The sequence below is a fragment of the Ciconia boyciana genome, chromosome 2 (assembly GCF_034638445.1).
Source record: "Ciconia boyciana chromosome 2, ASM3463844v1, whole genome shotgun sequence".
Lineage (NCBI taxonomy): Eukaryota > Metazoa > Chordata > Aves > Ciconiiformes > Ciconiidae > Ciconia > Ciconia boyciana.
This window is the reverse complement of record NC_132935.1, coordinates 25,886,404-25,900,077: the sequence shown is the minus strand read 5'-3', so window position 1 is coordinate 25,900,077 and position 13,674 is coordinate 25,886,404. Positions and strand designations below refer to the sequence as shown.

The window sequence follows — 13,674 nt, the reverse complement described above, 5'->3', positions numbered from 1 at the left end:
CACATGAAATGTCCAATATGGATGGCCCGTATCAAGGTCCGCCCAGCACTAATATGTGAGATCTCCATTTGGGGGCAGAAATTACTGTTCTTTAAGCCAGCTGTCCAGTCTGACCCCAAAGAAGGTCCATGCCAAAGGCAGAGCACTGTGGCATCACTGTGCTCTTATTTGAGGTTTTCCAGTAAAAGAGACCTGAAAGATGGAAATAAGGATATTTAAGTTCCCACAGTCCACAGAGAGGCAACTTACTCTCATGTAGCTGAGACACAGATGGAATCCATCTCTCAGGATTCAGGAGGAAAAGAAAAAGCATGGTTAGATGGCTACAGGTTATGCATTAGAAGGATTATGGTGTACAGCAGGTAGAAGGCATGATTAATAAGGCTAAGGGAAGACTTAGATGTCAGGCAGCCAAAAGGAAAACACACAGCAAGACATTTTGAAGACTATCAGAGGCAAGACACTTGTAAGAAAACCTGTGGCTCCTCTAACCTCATGCAGAACCAAAGTCATTGCAGGAAAGTAAAAAATATGTATATGCTGCCAGCTAGAGCATTGCATAGAGATAAAAGGGCCTAAAGTGTACCGCAGTGCCCAGTGTAAGCTAATCTCATCCTTGTTGGAAAAAGGATGGGATTTCCCACAGAAACTGAAGTCTGTGGTGGCAATACCAGGTGCAGTCTCAGTGCTGGCCAGGGTAGACCCAGCTGCAGGAGTCCCACTGGGTGCTGTGCACCCTGTGCAGCAGCTCTGTCTCCAGAGGGCTCGCGGAGCAGAGTTTCTCTTGCCCTGCAGCCTGGGAGATAAGCTGTCCATGTGACAGCTGGTACTCCAAACGCGCACAGCCTCTTCCATCCAGGGCTGCCCCAGAGAGGGGACCTCTTTGGTGAGTTCAGAGCCCCAAACTCTTAGATTCTCAGCCCAGATCTGAAACTACTCCTGCAGCCTTGACAAATGTTCTCGTGTCTCTGGTTCCCATGCCCTGTAGAAGAAAAGTCTTCTAAATCATCTTTTTACACCAGATAGGGTCTTGACCTTCCCATCCAAACCTGAAATTAGAGAGCACACAGAAACTGGTCTGAGCTTGAGGCAGGTGGATGTGGTCTCACCAGCAGGCTGTGCGCGAAAGCCACCTGCAGCACATTTCCATCCAGCCTCCAAGCCAGCACAAGTGTCTGTTTCAGGAGCATACTCAAGGCATGAGAAGGCAGAAGGAGATGCTCTAGTAGGGTGAAATGCAGCCTGCCATCCCCAAAGGCAGCTTGCTGCTGCCAGGGGCGAGGGGAGGAGCTGCTGCTTGAGCAGAGGTTGACAAGCAGTGGCTTGGGGGGCTTGGGGGGCTATTTGCAAGGGGACAGGAGGGAAAAAACTCAGAGGAGGAGCAGCACAGAGTCTAGATGAAGTCCTGTGGCTGTTGAGATGGGACCATCCAGATCTACAAGGTGCAGATCACTTTGGTGCACTTTGGGCTAGAGGCAGGGGTTAGCTGAATGCTGACATTCATTGCTTGAAATTTTATTCCCCTATTTGCTCTCTGTTGGCTTTTACACAGGATGCTCATCTGCACAGACATGTACCAATGGGCTTGACTACGGCTACATCTATGTGGGAAGAAAAGAGTTTAGAGCCAGATCCTCAGCTGCAGTAAATCAAGCAGCTGTGGACTCAGGCCAACAGAGACCATACTTGAGATCTCCCAGTTTCTCCTCTCAAACTGTTATATTAAACTAAACATAAGATTCAGTAGCTCGCTATCTTTGCCTTAGTTTTGCACTCTGACATTTTGTCCGACTTCACGTGCCAGGGTAAATACAAGAAAGATGATCACACCAGAATTGCATCCAAATTGTCAGTGACTCACCCCCTCAGACAACTACCTCTGTAAGGAAATATGGGGATAGTTTTCACCTCTCACTGTTTTAGGAAAGCAGAGGCATAATCCACGTGGTCTTGCAGAGATATCATCCCTGGAAGAAGACCTTTATATTTCTAGAGAGCAAAAGAAAGCAAGCTCTGGTTACGGAGGTAAGAATCCTTGGTCCGCGGTGTGGTGTGCTGTTTTTCTGTTGCACACACAAGGTAAAACAGAACACAAAACCCCAACCTGTATCATGTTATGCCGCAGTGTGCGGGATCTCTGAGCCAGCCCTGCAGGTACGAGGGGGCCTGGGCAGCCCTGCTCAGGGGCCATCTCTCTTGAAGCTCAGTGGTGAAGAGGTGGTGCCACCCCCACAGGGCGCTGCCTGCATGGGACTGCCTAATGTCAGGATGGGAAAGCCAAGGCCCAGCATCCCCCCACTTTTCGGGGCTTCTGTAGGACACTGCCGCTCTCCGTGTCACCTCAAGCCACCTGAAGGCTGCTGTCACTTGTTTGGTAGTTTTTGCAGAGCTCCGTGCGCTCTGCAAGGCGTTGGTAGGAGGTGTTGCTGCTGCCCTTTCCATGAGCACACCTGTGGAAGGGGCTGAGATACAGCTTGTTCCAGCAACACAAAAGGATCCCTTGGCACCATGGGCACCTTCCACTGGTGAGGCAAGCCAAATAGCAAGGTGCTTTGCATAAGCAGACTCAAGCATAGAGTGGCCTTTGCAGCATTCAAGGTCTCGTACCTGGGATCAGAGAATGAGTGCTGTGGCACGCCATGACCTGGGCCCAACCACAGCCACCCCATGAAGGCACCCCCATCACCTGCTGCACCCAGGAGGGCACTCCACACCCCAACCCATTCCTCTGGGACTGGTTAAACTGGCTTTTATGCCCTTCTGACAACTTCTCAGGTGCACTGCATGAAAAGCATCACCTCTACATAAGGCTCAGAGCCAGCATTGGGGCCCTTGACTCAGATTCCTTCTGGACCCCTCCTTCAGTGAGGAACGGGTTGGAGATGAAAAAGAAAAAGATCCTGTTTTCTTCCCCTGAGAGCTTACAAATGGTACAGAAGCATGTACTGGCCCAGGCTTCCTAACTCCATAGAGATAATTCCTGCATACAGCCCATCTAACAAACAGATGAGCAATGGCTGTGGCATCTGAAGGTGACTGGTGGCTTGCTGTTCCGCAGCACTCATGGGAGGCTCTTTGGTTTTCACATCTGGGCCAAGCTGTTACATTTGTATGACCTTTCAAAATCTGGGGAACTTTCTGTGAAATACACAGGCAGCCAAATATTTAGGTCTGCAGAGTTACTGTGGGCCATTATTTACTTATCGCAAACACATGGCTCAGGAGAGACAGAGCTGTCCAAAGTTTGGCTTACATGTCAATTCTTCACATTAATGTACTTTGTCTATCATTAAAGAGCAATACTATTTTTCTCCAAGAGCTTAGTCAGAGTCCATTTTTGGTGGGAATAGATATCCAGCTCCCTCACCCTAAGGTATTGACCAGGGCTTTCCTACAGTCCCAATGACGGCAGCATCTATGTGCTCTAATTCCAGATAGTCCTCCCCCTGTAAAAGCTGTCCCTGTCACAACACCACCAAAAGGGTTAGGGAAATTGAAGCTTGCATCTCCTCACAGGGTCAATAACAGCACATTTCCTCCATGTACCACACTTATTTCCCTGCCTGGCGCAGGTGATATGACCCCCCCCTGCCCAGGGGGCCACAGAAGGCTTGCCACCAACTGAGCCTCACACAGACCTTCAGACAAGACTTGTCTGCCAGCCCTCAGCACAACAGTGTGTTTCACCTCCCGGGAACCCTCCTCCAGGTGAAAGGTTTCATGCTTGGTATTAAAAGGTTAAAATTGTTTAAGAGCTCTTAACTTCGTTATCCCCAAGGAACAAATCCAATGCTGGTTGTTGCTGGTTGATTTTTGGGTTGCGTGATTTGAGAGGCTTTAAGGGTGCATGACACACAAAATGTTCTGAGCATCAGAGCTGCTAAAAATCAAGTATTTTTAAAGGTGTATTTCAGGCTGGGGACACAGAAGCAGAAGACCCTAATATTGCTTCTGTTCGTGGCATCAGTTGCTCAGCGTTGTGCATAGCTGCAAGCACTCAGAGTTAACCCTTTGCTGTGTAGCCTTTGGATAGCTTCCAGTAACCATTTTATTCCCAAGGTCGCTTCAATGCATACACCACGCTTTCCAACAGGCATCGCTCTTCCTTGTTGATTGCATTCCTCACTTTCACGCAAGATGCTGTTCGCAGAGCTCGGACCTGCTTCGTTGCCCTGGCACACGAGCCATCATCTTCACACGGAGCATTTGCCATCTCAGAGAAGTGACACGCTCACCTCCTTCCAGCTTCTCCCACCCCGAACGGGCAGCAGAGCTTTCCTCTGCAGGGTCAGAGGACCAGGGAGGGCCAGGAAAGGGACGTGGCGATGAGCTCTTTGAACTCCCTCCACCGGAGCAAGAGCCGCTCGCAGTGCCTAGACACACTGCAGAGCCATCATCACCTCCTCCCGCTACCCCAGGGCCCTCAGGGAGACCCCACAGGCATCGCCCGGGGGCATGTCTGAGCCAAAGCCTGAAGCAGAGTGTTCATTACACTTAACTGACAAATGCTATGCCTTTTCTGCTCACTCGGTGTTTATGAGCAGCTCAGTCCCTCACACACCTCTGAGCACCACCCCTGCTTTTGCATTTTGATCTGATCACAGATATTCAGAACTGGGGCTGTGCTGCTGAGCCACTGCTGGTCACATAAGTGACATGATATCCTCCCTTCTCCCAGCAGAAAAATGCAAATCCAATGCACGAGAGCTCTGCAATTTGCTTTCTACCTGCTCTTTTTCTTTTTTCTTTTAAATTGTACATTTGATATTGTTAATAAGATTAACATTTTAAAATCTAAGGGTTTTGTTGCCTGTGGAACCCAGACTTCGCAATAATTGTGCAGGAAGGGGACAGGAATGTAACTACATTGGATCTGTTGCAAATTGCAACATGTAATGACAGAAAACGTGCTGCAATTGCCACACTCTCTGTGCTGGACAATGTTTGTCTTTGTGTTACTGTTTTCTGTCCTCATTGCAGCATGAAAAAACTTTTAGAAATATTCAGCGTAATTACAGCATTTGCCACATCGAGATACATCGTAGGCTATCTGCAAGAGGGAAATACCGAGCTGCTCCAGAGGTCTCCAGCACCGGAGCCACCTACGCCTGCCCTCAGGTCACATACATATTTCTCTGCTTCCCACAGCCTTCTAGGAGGAATCTCTTTGAATTTCTGAAAAGAGGGGATGGGTTGCACCGTGCAAGTTGTGTCAGGTTAGGTCAAGCAGGAGCCATCAGCGCACTCGGAAAAAGCCAGCGTGGCTGAGCGTGGCACCAGGGTTTATCGCTCAGCCGTGCCAGGAAGGTGTGCTCAGCGCAGGAAGGTGCCGACCCTGCTCCCGGGGCCACCGACACTTCCCGGGGAGCCCTGTGGTGCACCAGGGACCAGCACATTCACCTGCACCTGCTTCCTGCGGCACTGGGACCACCGGGTCCCCGAGCATCCTGGCTGCCGCAGCAGCTCCTGCTGAGGAGGGGAACAGCCGCTGATTTTGAAAAAAAATGAAACAAAACCACACTGGGGTGAGGAGGGTTGCTAAGTGGCTGAGTTTTTAATGAAATGAAAATGCTCACTTTGTTTATAAAAAATAACTTCAAGTCTTTAGGACTTTGTCTTTTCTCATTTTGCTTGGTGCTTGGTATTGAAAAAATGGAGAAGGCAGAGATGAAAAGTCACAGAAAGTGGTATTTTACCTCCATCCTTGCAAAAGCTTCTTTAATACCAACAGTGAAAATTTTTCAGTGATATTTTTCCCACATGAAAATCTCTTTTATTCTTCTTAGAAATCTGTCTTTTCCAGTGGGAGGAAAGAGCTTTGCGTCATAAAAATTGTAGCCATTTTTATGTACAAATGAGAAAGCAAAAAAAGGCACTGGGGAAAACAGGGTTTTTGCACACCAGAGACAGCCTCCACCTTCGCTATCAGCATTTTGCCATGTTAGTCTTGGAGGGGGGTGAATTGAACAAGCAGGATTTCAAGGGTACCGCGCTCCTGAAGAAAACGCAATTTTTGTAGCATGATGAGAGATTTGGGATCTGGGAGTAGGAAGGGGTGACTAACGTGGAAAAAGCCACAACTGGAGAGGGAGGGGCAGGAGGAACGAGCAGATGCCATCATCTCCAAGGGGGCTGGGGGACTGTGCCCAGAGAAACCACAACATCCAGACTGGTAGGTGGCTGCACAAGGTCTTGAAAGTAAAACTAAGCACAAAATGAACAGAGTCTGCAAAGGAAAAAGCGGAGGGAAGGGTGTGAAAGGGGGGTGTTGTTAGCCTGAGCAAAGGAGAGCGAGCGATGGTTATTTACTAGCTCTGTGCTTGGCTGGGACGGAATGGAGCGATGTCAGAGCCTGGATGGGTGCAAGGGAGCAGAGCGGGTGATCAGCAGGCATGGAACAGCAGCATTGAAAAGGATGGATCACTGCAGGGCAATGGTTTATACTTGCTTCATTATTTAAAAGTAGGCTGAGGCAGGTAATTACTCATGAGTCTGACCACGAGGTATTTAGCAGTTGAACCACAGGAGAAACTGCACGCACAGCCTACCTCTGCCTGGCAGGAGGCATAAGTTGATGATTAATACAGCTTAAGTCACTTACAGCTCACCTCTCCATGGGCCTGTTTTCCTTGAGGAATAGGCCTGCTGCGTACAGCTCAGCTCCTGCCAGCTTAGGGATGCTGCGAAATGATGCCCACACCTTGCGAGGACATACAGGAGCAAGGCAGAACCGCAGCCCCTCTGCCCAAGAGTCGGGGGCTGGTGCCTGGAAGAAGTGCTGCGGCCTGAGGCAGCGTGGGCTTCGTTTCCCCCAGGGACAGGAAAGGAGAAGGCATGGGCATGCCAGCCCAAAGTCACAGCCATGCAAAGTAGTCCAGCCTGTTTGCATCCGTTGGCTTCTCAACATGTACTTGGGGGACAGAGCTCAGCAATAGCTTTTTTTTCGGTTGTACTTTGCCTGTTGTGACAACAGGAGGCTTAATTCTGAACAGCATTATGAAACCAGTGAGACAGATGTAAGTATTAGCTGATACTCAATACCAGGAATGACCTGTCTTTTATGTCCTCTCACTGTTCTGGTAGAAGCCTACCAGAACGCAGGACACATGTTTTCCAACTCAATAGCAGGTATCCAGCTGGAGAAATGTGTTTCCCTGAATTATGGCCATATGCTATATATCCCACTTCAACATATCATATCATGTTCCATCTGCACAGAATTTGACACTGCATAAAACAATCATCTGCTTTGAATTTGAATGCATATACTTCCTCGCACAAAACAAAACTCTCTTGCTAGGCTATGAGTCTAAATGCCCTGGAGTTTCTAGTGAAGCTTGTGCCACAAGCAGAAAAGACCAGAAACAAAGCTGTAGGGAGGAGAAGGCATTACCACTGGGCTGTGCCATCTGAAACAAATTCCACCTTCACACCGAGGAGTTTGTCCTGGCGGCTGCTGAGAGTGGACAGAGCAGAACCCGGAGCAAGAAATATTAGCAGACACGCTAGGACTACCAAGCTATACAAAGCATGATATGTAGGAGTACATCGTTCAGGCTTTCTCTAAGCTGCTCTAGCCCTTTCACATCTGTAACAGTGCAATACTTAAAAGGCAGCTAGAGACTAGATGTCTCAGCAGTTTCTAATACTATAGCACTCAGAAGTATAGAAAAATTCAGAAAATGCTCATGCATGTTGAAGACAGCTTCTCCTTGCACAGACTAACTGCTATGACAAGTCAATCGGGCAACACAGAGTATTTTTTGGTTTTTTTCAAGAAAATGTGAATGCTTTCAAATTGTTTGCCACACTTCCAATGGCCCCAGGGTGATCCCATCTGCCTCACCCCCTCAGGCATTCATCTTCTCCTAAGGAGGCCCATTCCTCCTTAGGAAGAAATGTGAAGTCAGAAATACTTGAGAAGTCCGTAAATGATGAACACTTCTTCTTCTTTATTTCCTCTTTCTCTCTCAAAACCTTTCAGCCAGACTTGCTGTAGCTGCTTTACGTTTGATGGCTCTGCTGCCTGTTTCGTCAGTGATGAATTTGTTTGCATTGCCTCCCAGCAGACCAGCCTTTGGCAGAGGTACATCCCAGGTTAAATAGGTTTTTAGACTCTAGTCTAAAAGAACAAAAAGAAACAGCAACTGAATGATAAAGAAGGGTCAGCACAACTTCAGCACTGTTAATGAAAAGAGTCTGCTCACAGGGCTTGGTGTTAGGTATTGACAAAAGGGGACAGGAGTATGTTTTACAGAATTCCAGTTGTGGATGACGGTAGTCATTTATTTCATTCTAAAATAACAGAACAAAGCAACTAACATTTGGGAGCCTGCGGCATACTGGATGCTGATCTTCTTCGCTAGTGAAAGACGTACGTGAAGGGACTGATGACCAGGTACGCTGTATTCAGTTCACAGCTGTGCCGAGGGCCTGCAGACACACCCAAGAACCACTTCCTCTCAGGTCCGAAGGACTTCAGGTTCAAGAGGGACCACAGCTTTCTGTTGCTTTTATCTGGCTGATCACAACAAGATCCAAAACACCTCTCCAGAGATCTTCATCTGAACCAATATGAATAGTAAATGACAAACAGAACGCCAATGCCAAATTAAAGCTCTTGAAGACATAAAACCCAGTCTCTGAAAAGTATTTGGGAGTCAGCCGCAGGACACAACAGTGCTGGGTGCAGAATATGTGCTGGAAAGTGGAGATAACTGGTTTTAGGCAGATTGAGGTTTGGGACTTTTTTGGACAGCATAAGCATCAACAGCAGATCACGCCTAGTGAATTCACAGCAGCCCATCAAAACAGCACATTGTTGTCATGCCATGAGCCATTGTCTGGTTTATGATGGCAACAAGAAACTCTTGCCCAGCGCAGGACTCCACCGGAGTGGGAGCGAACAAAGTGTCTCTCTCATTCTGAAGCATTCAGCTGGCTGAATTAAACAGAATGCCTTATATAAAGTTATGGGAGACATTTATTCCACTCTGCTCAGTACTAATGACAGCCCAGCAGGAGTACTGTCCAGTTTAGGTGCCACAATAGGCATCGCAATAAATCCCCTTTTTCCCATTTTAAGAGCAAAATTCAGGCCTGTATTTCTCAAGGGAGTTAATTGCAGATGAGTGCATAACAGAGTTTTTAGGAGTACCATAGCATCCAGTTCTCCTTGGTCTCAGGCAGTTTATGATGAAAAGACCTCAGGCGCTGTGGCACTGCAGAGAGGGTTCTGTGCACTGAGCTCCACTCCTTCCTCTTCCGATGGTGAGGGACTGAGCAAGGCCCATCCTGGTAGACATATTTGAAAATACTTCTCAGAGCATAGAGACAAAGAAGCCAAAAAATGCCATGAGCTGCCCAGTCTTACATACGTATCTGTTGTGCCCAGATGTATTTAGGTGCCAGGCCCTGCTGGTCAGTCTGTGATCAGCAGACCACCAATGGTCCAGAAGACATCAGAAAATGATCTGCAAGAGCGTGACCTTAAAACTGGACACAAAACTTTACCTGAGCTCTCATCAGTCCAAAGCACTACAGAGCATTTCCCACATCTAACATCCCAGTTATTATATCCTGGAATATCCTGGGCAACAGCATCATTTATTACCTCATATTCAGAATTCATTCCACTATAAAGCCCTTATTCTTTCTTGCAGAACCATTATCTAGCCAGATTTTGCATCTTATGCCTGAGGTTATCCTTCCTTAAGTGTAATATTGTGCACTTGTTGCTATTACATTTTACTGTACTTCTGCCAAACCACCCCTTTAATGTAGCAAGATCATTTGGAAACCCATTTGCTTAAGTGCTCGAGTTTCATTTCACTCTTATCAAAGAAGTACATTAGACTAGTTCAGTATGATTATTTATCTGGATAAATTCATGTTGGATGTTTTTATCACGTTATCATTCTGCAGTTGCTACTATATGAAGCACTTGAATTTTTTGCAGTATTATTCAAAGTGTTTGAGATATCTGAGACAGGTTGGCTGATCTGTAATTCTTGGTACCTCTTAATTCTTCTGCATGTTCTTAAATACACATGTTAATATTTCAGAAATTACTGTGGTTAGTTCTTTAATTATACCAGAGCAAACGTCCCCAGGACTTCCTGCCCTGAGTACATACACTTTATTCAAATGTTCTTTCACTTCTTTTCTGTGGCCTGCGTTTCAATTCCCTTGCTAGCTCTAAGTGTGTTCGGCCTCTCATATCAGGTGTCCCCTACTTGCAAAGAAGGTGTTTCACACTTCAGCCCTCTCTGTTTGTCCTTTGTTCACCATCCCCGTGAAGTGATAACCCTTTTCCTTCTTTTCTTCTCATTTCTTTTTCTGGTCCCTTTTGCATTCTTTATACTTCAGCCCTTCTCTTTTACTTTTCCTAGTACAGTGTCTTTGCTCACTTTTTGTAAGGTGGGTTTTTGTTGTCAGATAACCAAGTGGCTCCTGCCTCGGCCTCCCGATTTCTTCCAACGCTGTCCTCCTTGCCAGCAGGATAGCTTCCTTCGGGATCTTTAAAGAAGGACTTTTTCCAAACTGGCTGTTTCCTTAAGCTCCTTTCTCCTTTTGGCTCCTCCACGCAGAACCTTCCCTATCAATTCCCTAACATGAGGAAATCTGCCTTACAGGAGTCATTTAGTCTTGTTCTCCTCCTCTCAATCCTCCTTTTCCAGACACATGAGCTCCAATTGTGTTCCAGTGTTTCTCTTTATTAGTCATATCTATCATAGCTTATCTGGCCATGTCTCCTGTAACTGCCTCCACTCTTTGAAACAAAAAGTTGTCCCAACACATTCCAAAAACTTGAGGAACTGTCTGTGCTCTGCTGTTGGATTGTGGGTTTTTTTTCTTACAGCAGATGTCTGGTTAGATAAAGTCCTCAATTACCACTACCTCATATCCTCAAGACACTCCCAGTAGTTGCTCAAAAAATGTGACATCGATGTCCTCCTCCTCATTAAGTAATCATTAGTAGATCTTTACAGTTCCTCTCTATTTTATCTCCAACAGCTCTGTCTCTCCCCTCTTTCTGGCCTTCTACACATTCCTAATATACCAGATAATACTCTTCCCTTTTTTCCTGCCTGTCCTTCCTACACAACTTATACTCTCTCTGCTAATATCGAAGTGCTGCAATTTATTCCACTGAGCCTGTGATGCTGATTAAACTGCCGCCTTTGTTGTGTCCCAAGACTTCTAGTTCTTCCTGTTTATTCTCCATACTCTTAGCATTAGTGTAAAGACATCTCAGATGTTTGGCAGTTTGCCCTTACGTTATCCCTTTTGTTCTTCTACGGCCCTCCTGCAATTTCCCACTTCCACTCTAGAAATGCGTTGTCAACCAGACCTCCAGTTTTCTTATTCACCTGAGGTCTTTCCTGCCCACCCAGTTGAAAACTGGTGTCCTAGGAGTCTTCTCACTTGTTCTTCTCTAGTAATAAAATTATCACATTCTGAAAAACAATGGTTTTTTTCACTGATTAAACAATGCTCCATAGGATGGAAATTCTCCTAAGTCTTCCTAAAAAATGGCACAGAAAGTTGTTAGTAGGAAAGTGGTCTTATGGGCTAGAAGTCCCCAGTCCGATTCCATACTTCTCAGTTCCAAAGAGAGGGCTGACGGCATACATAGTCTAAATGAACGCCAGTTTTGTCAAAATGCTAGTACATGGGCAAATACAGGGTCCCATACACTGCGTCAGGCTGATGCCGTGCGAAATTAGCTCCAGTTACAACCTTGGGAGAACCCTTTCTAATTCCCAGCAGTACAGTAAGCTAAATAGTAATGTATATTAACTAAGACAGTGGTACTTTTCAAGGCTGCAGTCATCAAGAAATAGGCAGTTGATGAGCATAGCAGGGATAATATGTTGACTCTCCTCCCTCACAATTATGAACAGCTGGAACATCCTCAGTTTACGAGTCTGACACTGCAAAGGAACAAGAACAAATATTTGGAAATCTAATCGTATAATATAGCTGAATGCTGACAAGAGGACTCCATTCTAGGGGAGTATACTCCTTTATAGCACATGGCCGCTATGTGAGAGAACAAATTACAGGCTATTGAAATCTGCTGTCCTGCTGCTCAGTCTCTGAATGATTGACAAGGGTGAGGTTCAGTCACTTGACTTCCTTGAAGCTTCAGATGTGCTTCTGAAACAAAGATTAAGGGGTTATGAAGGAAGATGTTTCATACAATGTGATCAACTCTGTCCCTCAGCTAAAGTTTGAGGTTAAACGTTGAGGTCTAAAAAATAAACATGCTTATTTTATACATTTCAGTAAAGACTGACCTCTCATCTACGTGGAGATAGTGAAGAGGAAGACTGGATCTACTGTTCATGGGGGGGTTTTCAGCATTTTCCCACAAAAACCATTTGCAAAAATACACCCCTCCCATAAATCATTGTAAGAGCGAGTCTGCAGTCCAAAAAGGAGGAGCAGTACTTACAAAGTAAGGGCTTAAGCCCCATGCTATTTTTTCATTCAAATACTCAGAATTTAATTCTTCTGATGCATATCTAGACTTCAAAGATGAGCCAGTCATTTTCTTGCATTTGAGCAACACAGCCAGCGCGATGGATGAATTGTGTAACGTCTGCTGATATGAATCACACCATCAGCCAGATCGACTTCAGCTGTCTTCTGTCCGCTGGTGTCTATTCCCGCTACTTCATAGATTCTGCTCCCTCTTCTGGCCAGCAACATAATAAAAGAAATCATTTCCCCTTTTTAAATATGATTTTGAGCATGGGGAGTTGAGAAATGGAAAAGAAAATTCATATTACTTTGGCAGGACAAAGAGATCTGAGCTGTGCATCCGCTGAATTTCCATATTTGGATTTCTCTGTAACAAAGGCTTGCAGTATTTGTGGTAAAAGCTGAAAAAATAATTACTGGTATTTTTTGTTCAGTTTACTGGTTAGCTCCTGGGGGGAGGGTGGGAGAGAGGAAGGGAGGCACAAGGAAGGAAAGACCATCGATCAGCTTTGCTGTATCTTTTCACTTCTCCTTCTCGGCACCGTAGTGCTCCTTCTCAGTTTTGTGCAAAAGAATATTGCAGACCTAAAAAAGGAAATGAGCAGAGATCCCATCTTTAGGAATAGCAGACTTGCCAAAATGGGCTTAGATAATGTTATATTAGCTATAGCATCCAGAGCACATGCTGAGAAAGGCCAGTGTTTCCTCTCTTTCCGTAAGCAAAATCCAAAAGGTTTGTCTCCAAAGCAGATACTGCAGATTCTGACTATTTTTGCCTTTTTTTCAGGTCCTCTCACTTCCCTTGGAGGTTAACAAGCACAGACCAGACATTTGGGACAAAGAGCTTTCAAACCTTTTCTGGCCATTAAAGATGTCACCAAAAATTCAGCTAATGTAGGAGAAGGTACAAACTGCTCTACACTGTACATCCAAGACAGCAAAATCTTCTCTCTTGCCTCTTTGAGGACTTCCTTTGAGGAGAGATTTCTTAGGCCTCCCACGGTTGAACTTTGTCTGATGAAGCTCCCCAAAGCCACGACTGAGGCGGAGCAGAAAGGACAGCTCAGTGACAATACTGCCTGCTACCAAGCATGCGATGTACGGGCTTGCAACAGAAGCGATATTGGTTTTTACACGGAAAGGAAATTGCATTGAAAACCTCAGTGTATGGTTTTAGCTGAAGCA

At 45.9% G+C, this 13,674-nt stretch overlaps 1 long non-coding RNA gene across 1 annotated transcript; it reads right to left on the bottom strand.

Moving 5' to 3' along the window:
* Nucleotides 1-5,513: 5,513 nt before the first annotated feature.
* LOC140647493 (uncharacterized) lies at nucleotides 5,514-12,296 on the bottom strand. The gene is made up of 3 exons (XR_012040788.1): nucleotides 12,067-12,296; nucleotides 8,323-11,936; nucleotides 5,514-8,122 (listed from the first exon to the last, which is right to left on the bottom strand). It is a non-coding gene; the product is annotated as an uncharacterized lncRNA (long non-coding RNA).
* Nucleotides 12,297-13,674: the final 1,378 nt, after the last annotated feature.